This window comes from Cebidichthys violaceus, unplaced genomic scaffold, assembly GCF_023349555.1.
Source record: "Cebidichthys violaceus isolate CVI_PGR_0920_01 unplaced genomic scaffold, fCebVio1.0.p SCAF_11, whole genome shotgun sequence".
NCBI lineage: Eukaryota > Metazoa > Chordata > Actinopteri > Perciformes > Stichaeidae > Cebidichthys > Cebidichthys violaceus.
The window spans coordinates 2,476,161-2,486,722 of NW_027176274.1; positions in this window are offsets into that span (position 1 = coordinate 2,476,161).

The window sequence follows — 10,562 nt, forward strand, 5'->3', positions numbered from 1 at the left end:
CTTTCCTTGTCGTGCGTAATGTTAAATGCGCTCTGGTTAGAAGGCAGGTGATGACCGAAGTGCGTCTCACTGGCACCCGGTATCCCAAACCATGAATGAGCAGAAGCCCCACATTTCTTTAACTTGACAGCGATCGTCTATCAACAGCCCGCCGGCGTGTGTGCTACAGTCCCGCTGTCGCAACTGAACAGTGAATTCTCAAAGGTGATACAATGTCATCAAGAGAATATCGAACTGGTGTCGAAACAGGGAGACGGTGCGGGCGCGCGCGTGTGTGGGCTCTCAATTAATCAAGTAGGAAGATCGCCGGTGACATTGCGGTAAACAGCGTGTGTGTCCCTTAAGGTCAAGACCATACAGTGTTTACATCAGGTTGCCAATATTGTTTTGCCCCCCCCCCCCCCCCTCACTCTCTGCCGCCTTCGGTACATCTGCAGCATTAGTTCACGTTCAGTTCATCTTAGTCTCTGAGGAGGCTCCCACGTTGGCATTTTACATCCAACGAGATAACGGGATTATCTCTATTGGCTCCTGTGCGTCTTATTCCTATAATCGCTTTTTGTGCCATGTTTTTTGGCTCCTTATCGTGAATACGGCGCTAATGCTTTTACGCACGGTACATTTCGATTCCCCATGACATCAGTGAGCTTGGTTACAATGCTTTGTCCAGTCTTAGTTTAAAAGATGCTCTGACATGTAGGCTACTCTCTCTCTCTCTCTCTCTCTCTCTCTCTCTCTCTCTCTCTCTCTCTCTCTCACACACACACACACACACACACACACACACACACACACACAGGCACACAGACATTGGCCACGCTTAATGAAGGACTTCTCAATATTGCAGGCACGTTGGCCCCCAGTGCCTACATGCTGTCACATGGTCCACAGAGCTATTAAACATGTGAGATATGATAAGGTGCCATTTTTCATCTGGGTCTCAAAGCATTTAGTTTTTCATCCCCGGTAAACGCAGAACCAGGGAAATTAACACATTTTGCACATTCTAAAATGGATAATGTGAAGGACAAACCAAGGACATGTTGCTTTATAAATGTTTTTTTTGGTGACATTTGAGCAGGCGGATGAATAACAACACTCAGTGCTTTAATGTCTTAATTTGCACAGAAGAGTTTCTTTATAAATTGCATTTATTTTACACATCTTTGATGGTCGAGGATGGCGTGACTCGATCCCTTGTAAAATATTGAATGTTGAATAATATTCGCTGACCGCAGCTCACACTGTAGTTTAGCCACATGTTTTTTTATGGAACACCACGTCCCTATCTTCCCACCTCAAACACCCCAGAGGATTTAAAGAGCCGAGCGTCTCCCCTCACGCGCAGAGAAAGTGAAGGCTTACATTTTTTTTTTTTTTTTTTTAAAACCTTCTTATTTTGAGCTACGGGCACCATAATATTTAAAAATCCATAAGTAGCCTGGATACAGCCATGAGCTAAGGAACCCCCCGCTGCCTCCTAAACTGTTGTGTGTTGCTCCCACGGAGGAGAGGAGCGAGTCTGGTGGGATGGCAGATGCCCTCTTTGACCGGACTACAAAATGATTGCTGTCAGCATGATACGCGAGCGGCCCGTATCACCCCCCCCCCCCCCCCCCCCCCCCCCGCCCCCGCCACACAAACACACACGCATATCGGACTGTAAATGACGGTCCTGACTCTACCGGCCCCCAGTAATGACATAGAGCGTGAGAGAAAGAGAGAGAGAGCAAAAAGGTACACGATAACTGTCTCAACTGCGTCTCTGTCTGTTTAAACCGGTGCCCTGGATTGTGTGTGTGTATGTGTGTGTGTGTGTATGTGTGTGTGTGTGTGTGTGTGTGTGTGTGTGTGTGTGTGTGTGTGTGTGTTGAGATTGGAAAGAAGGGAAAAAAGCTGTGTTTGAGCGATTGTGTATGTTTGTGCAGTTTGTTGAAGAAGAAAGGCGGTGTGTGTGTGTGTGTGTGTGTGTGTGTGTGCGTGCGTGTGTGTGTGTGCCAGCGTGGGAGGGGGTTAAACACTGACGTGCTCCAGAATGACAGATGAAAAAAAAAAAAGTGGAGCAGGAAAGGCTCAGAGGGACTCAGCAGGGGAGACAGGTGTGTGTGTGTGTGTGTGTGTGTGTGTGTGTGTGTGTGTGTGTGTGTGTGTGTGTGTGTGTGTGTGTGTGTCTGTGTGCGTGCCTCTGCATGCATACATGAGCATGAGTGAAATTCACTCGAGTTTATTGAAAATGTTTCCATGTATGAACTGTAATAGTGCATTGTACTAGCCGTGCGATGGCAGAACGTATAGCGAGTAACCTAAAAAGTAGAGCATTAATAATCACGCACACGTTAACGACTCAACTTTTACTGCCGCAAGAATTTGTATTCGTTTTTTCACGAATAAATTTGTACCACAAAAACACGATGTTATGTGGGAGGCAGGCAGGTTCTTTCAGAATGCTTGAACGTTAATACACCTTGATAGATCCAAATTCAATTGAGATTGAAGTCATGAAATATGGAGGGACAAAAGTAAATTATTGAAGCCCGAGGCTGTGGAGAGGGGATTTGTTATCATATTCTCTCCTCACAATGTTCATAAACTGCATATGACAAGGTTTGTGTATGAATGTGTGTGTGTGTGTGTGTGTTTCCATCAGCCATTCATTATCACTAATACTCCATGATGGTCTGATAAACTAGACCCTCATGCTGATACATTCTACAGTCCCGTACAATACTGCCTTCATAAATACAGATATGATCAAAGAAGTTTCACATCATCAAACTATGAATGGCTCTGGATTTTCTGCCTGGGTTGCTGAGATGTGTTCATGGTCAGAGCAGAAGCTACAATGCGATAATGCTTTTCTTTGGCATTCACTCTGAATAACTCATAGCTTAGTATTAAACAGCTGCAAACACTATTCAGCACACTGATGACTCATTTAGACTACAAATGTTCATTATTGGTCCACAGCAAGAAAACATATCTAGTTATTCAATACGTCTAGATACTAAATTCAGAAAAAATATCATAAAAACCTGAACACGCTTTGTGTTTCCACACGTTTCTTGGTTCGGAGGTGAGAGGTCAGGGTCATCTACAGAACAGCGCCGGAGCTGGAGGGTCAGGGTTTTGCTCAAGGACACTTCAGTAGGAGTGGCCCCTTCGTGGCAAAGGGACTTGACCGTGGCTCTCTGAGTAAAAACACGGCCTCTTAGCTGAATGTAACGTGTGCTATTCATTCAAACAGCGTTGAATAATAGTTAAAGGACGTTGAAATATTCATTGGACTCCCAGTATTCTGCATTTCTTTGAAGGATATTCTGCGTTTCACAAGGTAACACTCAACGCTAATCAAGGTTTGACATTGGAATTTAGTAACTATCACCGTTGCATGATTTGGATAATGTAATGGGTAGTTCAGCCATTTAAATGACCTGTTTTAGACAGTTAAAATATACGATAATGAGCAGTAATTATCATATATATATATATATATATATATATATATATATATATATATATATATATATATAGTATTTTAAATATGTTTACATTTTGTTTAAATATTATACAAAGTAGGAAAATGAATTAAAGATGGTTTGCGGAATGTAGAATATAGAATGCAACTATTAAGTATGTATTAGAAAAAGAGCAAATGGATTTAAAATGAAGCCACATTATTAATATTACCATTGTTGCGTTCAGTTTTTGTGTATATTTCTCTGTTTCGAAGACCCTCCAGTGACTACATTCATATCCCATAGTAGTTGTATCACTGTTTGTATTTGAATGCATATCCAGAAGCAGACTCAAATTTCTTAACATTTGCTCTCATTAACATAATACATTTAGATTGCCCAGCCTTTCACTCCTCATTGCTCACTACTGACTTGAGTCCCAATGATTAATCGTCTCAATTTAGCACTTGTTGTGTTTTTTTTTTTAGATCTCCTCACTCTAATTTCTTCACTTCCATCAGGGCCTACATGCCTGGGGCGTCCTGTTGCACTTACGCCCCCTTGTCTCTCTCCTTTCCTTTCCTATCAGCTCTCTAGTGTACTCTCACGAAGGCCAACAATTCCCCAAAACACTCAAATAAGCTCGACATCACAAATCGGAGTCCTCAAACGGCGCCTTTAAGGACTGAAGCCTGGTCAAGATGACCCGACGTCACGCTAATGCTCTCATTGTGAAGGTCTAAAACTCAAATTGGCTCTCAAAAAGATAGAAGCAAAAAACACACACACACACACACACACACACACACACACACACACACACCTCAAAGCCATAAAAATAGATTGTGAGTGACTCAGCCGTTATGTAAAGTCCATCTCTGATAGGGCCGCCTGGGGCTGTTTATGTCAGTTTAGGTTGACGGCACTGGCGCTGAGGTGACACGCGTCTGCTGTGTCCAACTTCCAATACACACTCGCACACTTTCACACAAACACACGCACACTTTTTTTCCCATATGCGTGCAAGCCTCTCCCCCTCTCACTCTTCCTTCCTTTTTTCCCCTCCTCTAAGCCGACATTCCCCGGTGTGTGTGTGTGTATGTCCCCCCCCCCCCCCCCCGACGGACAGAGATGCGATACAGTCAGCGTAATGCACTCCCTCCAGCCCAAACAGCGTTGATTATTAGCATTCAGCGCAGACTGGGAGGGAAACACCACGTTAGACATGAATTACATCAGCCATCCCTCTGGCCGGGTGGACAGTTCAATCGGGGTAAACACGAGCAAACCAGGACTGGAATCTATAGCGCTGAGACTGATGCATCAGCTCGCTGCTGTCTTTAATTAACACCAGATCTGGTCCTGTCTGCATCAACCACCGATCATCAAACAGATGCAGTGTGTTTGATTATATGTTTATCACCTGCTCTGGTTGCCTATGGGTGATCCTTAACTTGTATTCATTATATTGAGACATTTTAATTTTAATCATCTTTCATGCAAATATGCCCCCCCCCCCCCTCCCTGTTATTAACCTGGGCTTATCCCATCCTCACTTGAATGGAATCCATGGGGAAACACTACAGAGTGTTTTGGAATAATAGGGAAGGCTCTAGTTTGAAAATTATCACATTTAAATATCTAAATTTAGCCAAAAGTGTCGTTTTCCACCCAATAACTGGCGCTGGTCCGGCGCTCATCTGTTGTGGCTCAAAGTGGGCGAAGGCGATATTAGTGGAGACGTCGTGATACATGCCGTAATGATCTTTCTGTCACGCCATCAATAATCGGGGGCTGCATCAAAATGTGTGTTTATGCGACCGCATGACTTAGCTGAGGGCGTCGGTGTTGTCGGGTTAAACAGAAAGGTAGGTGACGGGGCTTGAAGCCAACGAAGCAAAACACAGACACACACACACACACACACACACACACACACACACACACACACACACACACACCGCCTTAAAGTCTCGCTGTGCGCACACAGCCTTGGAGTCAAAAAGCAGAGGGAGACAGAAGGTGAGAGAACAAGAGACGAAAGAGTCTCCTCTCAGTCCTGACTCAGTGACAACAGGTCTCAGACGGAAGCAGAGGCCCACACACTGACTCACACGCTGTTAAATCGAGTGTGTTAAATGCCGTGTGTCTGTGTTTGTGTGTGTGTTGCACAGAGTTAATGACAGACTTAATTGGTGCGAGCAAATATCTCCCCCACTGCTCCTCATTCCACATCTACTAATGGAAAGCCATCCACTCCCCAAAGACAGTAAGGGGAAATAGTGTTGGGATGTATTTGATGAACATGAGCGTGCGCACACACACGCACACACAAACACACACACACACATACACACACACACACACACACACACACACACACACACATGCACTGTTTGGGTTGCTGAAATATGGAGTTTAAGGTCAGAGCAGAAGCTGCAATGCAACAATAAGAACTCATACTTTTACGTATTTCTATTTTCAGTCCTTCAAGCTCATATTAATTTAGCGACAAATGCTTGAAACCTCCATCAATACTTGGTCCATAACAAGAACAAATATCTAGCTAATAACAACGTTTCTACTGAATAGAAATATCATATAGATGCCAAATGGAAAGCTTTATTGATTTACAATAAAAATTAGGAAATGTAACCTGAAAGTTGCAGTATTTAGAATGGATGCTAATTCAACTTTTCCTGCATTAACAATATAGTTTCTGGATTCACACACACACACAAATGAATAAATAGCACACACAGCATGCATAATACTGAAGTTAGTGCACAACAATGTATCTAAAGCCAGATAGAGATTTTAAAGTAAGTATCAGTTCAGCCTGGCCGTATTTATGCTGCAACTATCTATAATGTATATTTAATGCCGCTGCCTTTGTTCTGGTTTCAAACTAGGTGCTACACAAATGAAGGGAAGCATGACTCTGCATCCGCATGGGTTCATTTCTTCCCTCAAATTTTACTCAGGTGCTTGAGATTGGAAAATTGAAAAGCAAAGACCACGCTCAGAGGTGCGCTCAGTAGAGTGCGCATCTCTGCCAGGTGTGTCTTCAAAGGACCACAGCTGTATTGTGTGATTGAATGAACACAAGCCACAATTGGCTGGCCTGTCGTCTAGACGCTAATGGGCTAAAACCCGCTTCATTCAAACCCAATGGATTGGCAGCAGCTGAGTTGTGGAGAGGTTCAGCAGTGTGTGTACTGATAGTTCAGTTAGCTGCTAGCGGTTAGCCAAACACATCATCCCAAACAACAAAAGTGAGCCACAGTGCAGCGGCGAGAGGCGCGCAGCAGTGAGTGCTGGTACTTCCGTTAGCTCTTGGCCAAACACGCCGTAAACCGTTATCCTTTACTGTGGGTGCAGAGTGGTGCTTGGGGGTCGGTGTCAGTCCGCTGGCAGTCAATGGCGGTATAAAAAAGGCAATAAAAGGTGTAAGCATGCAGCCATAACTGGACACTCAAAATACTGAGCAGTTTGCTGCAGCAGAATACGAGATTAGTCGTTAACAGACACAGAGGTGCACACTCACTCACTCACTCACTCACTCACTCACTCACTCACTCACTCACGCATGCAAAAAGCTACCCATCACATGATCTTCCTGGCGGAGATAATTGCAGTTCAAGGAACAGTGTGTTCAAGTGGTCATGTGTAGAAGAAACCCTCACTGTATTTTAAAAAGTACAGCTGTTGAATCATTATGGCTAATGAAAAAAAACGTGATCACAGCCCATTTAATACGTGCAAATCTATTTACTCTGTGGGTTATTTTTACCCAGCCCCAAAAATAAAAGTGGGATTTATTCTCTGTTTGTCGCAAATGCCTGTAAGTAAAAAAAAAAAAGAGGGACATGAGTCCCGGACCGGATGTGGATCCAGGATGCTGTCTGTGTGCAGTCGCCCACCGCAAACACATGCAGAAATCTCAGGTTTCACTTTCATGTTTACAAGCTGGCCTTTGGCTCGTCTCCCCATGGAAAGCCGGTGGCGGCCGCAGCTGAGCCGACACAACAATTACCAAATCTGTCCACGTACAGTCCACTGCCTTTTCCGACCCCCGAATCCTCCGGTGGTACACATCCAGTCATCTGTGGAGGGGGAATGCCTTGTGAATTGCTTCTCCTGAGGTTCCTTCTATTTTTTTATTCTTACTTACGATCTAAGCGTTTGTTTTTTGAGTGCAGTTTGAGTCTATGAAGCCCTTCGAGACACTGTGTGTGATGCCGGTGAACAGTATACAGATACTCTTGACTTCCTGTAAATAGGAAGTAAAAATCCTGATTGTGTTATCGTCTTTGGCTGTGGCTCAGAAGGCAGAGCGGGTCGTCCAAACACCAAGGTTGCCTGGCTGGCTCCATACGTCAAAGTGTCCTTGAGCGAGACAACGAACCCCAACTTGTTTTACTGCTCCTAATGCTGAGGGTGGGGCTAAATGCAGAGGTTGAATTTCATGTACGCATGTATGTGACAATATAAATGACATTTAAGTTAGATGAGAAAAGCAATACTACTCTCGTGTTTGTATGGTAAATGCAGCTGGAGCCAGCAGGTGATTAGCTTAGCTTAGCATGAAGGCTGAAAGCAGGGGGAGGCAAAAAAAAAAAATCAGCCATTTAGCTTCTTTAAGCATGTCTTCAACTTCCTCATATGCACAGATAAACACCTGCTGCTATTTACAGACAACAGATATACTCTCACACTCACACACACACACACACACACTCACACACACACACACACACACACACACACACACACACACACACACACACACAGAGAGAGAGAGACCCTTGTGCTTCAGGCTGCAAAATAAGGCATCCCCCATGGGGTTTGTCTTACATGATACATGCTGGCTCATTAGTGGCTGGACACTGTGAGTCCTGCAGTCTCTGAGCTTTGAGTCCATCCTCGATCGTCTGCCTCTCAGACGGAACAGACTTCTCAGGGAAAGCTCTCAAAGAAGCAGCTCCAACTGTGAGAAAAAGACAGCGTCAATTCACTCGAGCTGTTGCACTTTGGAGCCCAAATTGGCCATGACACACCCGGAAAATCCCCTTTCTTTACAATATGACACTTCACCTGCCATCTCCTCGGGGTGGCAGTTGATTAGTAACAAAAAAAAAAAAAAACATGGGGTAAAGTATTAGGGAACAGCGTGTCCTATTTTAAAAATGTCAGTGGCATTTTCTGGTAGAAATATCCGACTTTCTCTACCTTCCCTTCTCACCAGGTATAAATCTATGTGAAACATGAAAAATAAAGAATAGATTTTAACTGGCTCCCGAGATCCCATAGAGCTATTGTCAGCCTGGATTTACAAAAAGAAGACAAGTTGGGCTTTGCAGCCAGCCAGTGGCTGTCATATAAGACTAGGTGACTGTTGGTTGGAGCTATTTTGATGCCGTTCGCATGGTATTTACATCACACACCCTCCTGTCATGTCCTGTTCGCAGCACGTCTCTCGCGTGTGTATACGCACATCTTTATTTCTGTGTGTGTGTGTGTGTGTGTGTGTGTGTGTGTGTGTGTGTCTACGTGTGTGAAGGGCTGTCTCCCTGATGTCCCATCATCCCAAATAATCATCCCATCGTCATGCGTGAGATGCGATTTCCTTTAAACAATAGCAGGCCGGCTCGCCTCGCTGACCCCCAACCTCTCAGGCTGCGGCATAGCAAACACACACACACACACACACACACACACACACACACACACACACACACGTCCTCTCAGCTATGGCATTAACAGCAACACATGCACAATTTCAAAATACACACACGGCCTCCTACCCTCAGCCTCCATCAGGGCAGTGGCGATGAGTCAGTCTCTTTATGCTGCTGCTCATTTAACTGCCTTCTAAGCGTACTTTAATAACCGGGGCCAACTGCTTGTCAATGCTCTTGACCTTAACTATCGGATAGTGGGCGACACACAAAACCAATACTAATGATTTCCCTGCCAACAGAAAAAAGGGATGTGACTGTGAATGCCACAGACCTGTGTCTTTAGCTGACATGAGTGTAATTTAGTTGAAAAGGAAGACGCGGAGAGTTTGGTTGGCCTACTTTGAGTGCCAGTGATAATTCGGCTGATTCCTGCCCTGCTAGCCAAACACAATCCATCGCAGCAGTAGGCTGTCTGCTCACATTTGTGTCGTATAAACTAGAACACAGCTACTATATTATGCTTATTTATTTCAGATCCCTTACTAAAGTAAAAGTCCCATGGAAAAATACTCACTTACAAGTTAAAGTCCCAAATTAAAAACCCCGATTAAGTGAAAGTACAGAAGTATCATCAGCATCAATTAAGCATTTTACTGTCATAGCCGGTCATGGTGGATCTAGTTTGAAATACTTTATAGTTCGGTATTTAGTCTTTGCTCTTTGGAATTTAGTCTCTGGTCACTAAAACATATGAAACATATATTTCTATATATTTTTGGGGACTTTTCTCTAATTTCACTTCTCTGGGTTCAACAGCTATATTTAAATGAAACCATCAAGCAACACACACCTGTTAATTCTAGCGTGTTATGTGCATTAGTGTGCACCTGAAACTGAATCGGGAACCTGTTTCTATTTAAATCTGTGCATACATTGATGCTAAGCTTCCAATTTATGTTACCAATGATTTCCTTTATTCTTGCATAACTGTTGTACATTTTCATTGAACCTTTAGCGAGCCATTTGGAAATGGATTCGCTACTTGTTGGCGACCCCTGGTGTAAATTCATTGATTAGCCTTAATCTATTTCCACTCCCACACAGGTCTCACCACTTGAGTGGACTTAATGATGGCCCTGAGCATTTTAACATTGTGCATTCAATTTGAAAAAGGTTAAATGACAACTTTTCTCTTTCAATCAATCTCTGGTTGCTTCACAGTCATCAATTACACACACTGGGGCATTCATGAAACTACTTTCAGCTGAGCTTTTGTAATAGAGTATGCCTCTTTAAAAAGAGGTGGACGAATGAATTTCATTAATTTATAAAAAACATCAACCATTACTATCATTAAGCATACAGACACTTATGAGAACAAGGATGTTCTCATAACTGGCTTTAATTGGTTATTCTTTGTATT